At 43.3% G+C, this 2,360-nt stretch overlaps 1 non-coding gene across 1 annotated transcript; it reads right to left on the bottom strand.

Annotated features, from left to right (window-relative positions):
- Positions 1 to 1,582: 1,582 nt before the first annotated feature.
- On the bottom strand, positions 1,583 to 1,664 carry trnas-gcu (transfer RNA serine (anticodon GCU)). The gene has a single exon. It is a non-coding gene; the product is annotated as a tRNA-Ser (tRNA).
- Positions 1,665 to 2,360: the final 696 nt, after the last annotated feature.

The raw sequence follows: 2,360 nt of genomic DNA on the forward strand, positions 1-2,360 counted from the left end.
AAAATAGTTGAATATCCTTTCCCCCAGCCTAATGTCCCAATACTCCCCCCTCTTCTATGTAAATGCAAGCTGCTCCAGGTGTGGTTGGTGCTCCCAACCTGACGTTCCATTGCTCCTTGCTGCTCCATGTCAATCGAAGCTGCTCTAGTTGACGTTGTAGCTCCCAGTCTGATGTACCAATGCTCCCTGCTCCATGTCAATAGAAGCGATCCAGTTGAGGTTGGATCTACCAGTCTGATGTCCCAATCCTCCCTGCGGTTTCATGTCAATAAAAGCTGCTCCAGGTGTGCTTGGAACTCCCAGACTGATGTCACAATGCTCCCTGGTCCATGTCAACAGACGCTGCTCCAGATGAGGTGGGAGCTCTCATCTCTGGAAGCTCACACACCTCTATACCATCATAGAAAGACTGCCCACTGACCATTTCCACCACTGGAAACACTGGTGGAATATCCACATCATGAGAACCTAATCTTATTCTTAATCACCACCGAATCGTTATTTCCAAAAGACTTTCTTTCTTAAACATTAGTTAGCATGTACATTTTGCAGTCAATCCGAAATAAGATAATGGTGCTAATTGACGTATGTTCAATAAAAATTGCATCCTATTTTTCATGTTGAGTAAGTATAACTTAGCAAGGACAATATTTATATGAAATCACACTTTTATTCCAGGTGAGGGAATGTGATTTGTATTATTTAAATTGAATTTGTTCACTGTGTGAAGTGATCAAATAGATCTCAATTTCAAGACAAAATTGGTACTGTTGTCATCCACCTTGAAATGTGGTGTCTTCTTCTTTCAGCCACACGCGTATTAGAACGCAACATCTGTTAATGACATGCGTATAAAGGCACTTGAAGTCATTTTTTCATGCTTATGCTTCATTAATCTGCGGTTGATACACAGTTTGGGTTCATTCCCTGCAGTTAACATGCTGACTTCTCCAGTTGTTCATAGTTCAATGTGATGCATCCAGTGTGTGCATAACGAGAGGGAGCTTGCTTCCCACATCTTGCCTTTATCTGTATCTTATGTTCGGCATTCATCACTGGCGAGACCAAGGGGAAAGGGCGAGACCAGTGTGTAAGTCTGTCCATGCCCATGCACGGCACCCACATCGGCAATTATCGACTTTCCATTTGCAGCCAGTTCTCGGTGCCTCTACACTCAGCCCCTGCCCTTTATGAAATATCACCATTATTTTGTGCTGTCTCTCTGTGCTCTTCTCACCAAGATGAATCACTTATACCCAACCTGCTCCAGATTTCATCTGACAAAACACTTATTAAGAATCGCATTGCATAAACATGCACTTCGCATCTCTCGTTATTTCATTTTCCTGAATCTCTTTCATACGATAAAAGTTCACAGCAACTTGACTTGGAAAAGAGAAACGCGTTCCTTTTCATTATTTCAATTCAATCCACATTTCAATGCAGTTCAGGCAACAGGCTCAAATTATTCTTTGAGATTTAATAATGGCGTAATGCATAGAAACTGACCATTGGAGTTCCAATTTCAATCAGTCAGCTGTGGTCATGCAAAAGTAGCAACACTGAAAATCATCGATAACAACGACGAGAGTGGGATTCGAACCCACACGTGCTGAGCACCATGTGTTAGCAATCCACCGCTTTAACCTCTCAGCCACCTCGTCCCAGGACCACAGCCCATCTGACTGTATGAGTAAGTGAATTGGGTAAATTATGCAGAGCAGCAGATATTTCTCCCTGGTGTTGGTGAAATGATAATTAGCGCAAGACAGTTCCAAGTGTATGGTCTGACCTCTGGGTTGTGGGGCAAGCGCACTCCCACTGTGACAACCTGCTCGCAATGATCTGAACAAAAATGAAGAAATGACTATGTAACAAGGTCTGTTGAATTCTGTGGCGATTTGAAGTCAACAGAATGAAGAGCCCGTGACAGCAGAAGGTGTAAAATTGTCTGTGAGGAATTGTTTTCCAGACTGGAGGGAGCGCATAGTGCTCAATGGCATTATTTGGAACACCTTACTTCCGCTCAGATATTTTTCACACGAACTTGTGCACAGAACTGACAATTTCAAAATCCTAAATAAGGCTAAACTGACAATTGAATTCAACGATGCAAAAACCTTGATCTGTATCATTGTCCTGGCTGTACGACGCCAAGTCACTGAATGATCTCAGCAACACAGTGAGCAAGTGTCAGAAGGAAAATGAGTGCAGTGCCAGAGCGCATGCTGGGAGCAGCAGTTGACACACGGGGAAGTGTATTTCCGAAAACAGGAACACTTCCCAAACAGCGGACTGTGGTGGAAGAATTCAGAGGGGTTTCCACTTTGGAATTTGATGCCAGAGACACAATAGAGACC

Source organism: Chiloscyllium plagiosum, unplaced genomic scaffold (assembly GCF_037043375.1).
Source record: "Chiloscyllium plagiosum isolate Xiang-an unplaced genomic scaffold, Cpla_swu_hap1 HiC_scaffold_13, whole genome shotgun sequence".
NCBI classification, from domain to species: Eukaryota; Metazoa; Chordata; class Chondrichthyes; order Orectolobiformes; family Hemiscylliidae; genus Chiloscyllium; species Chiloscyllium plagiosum.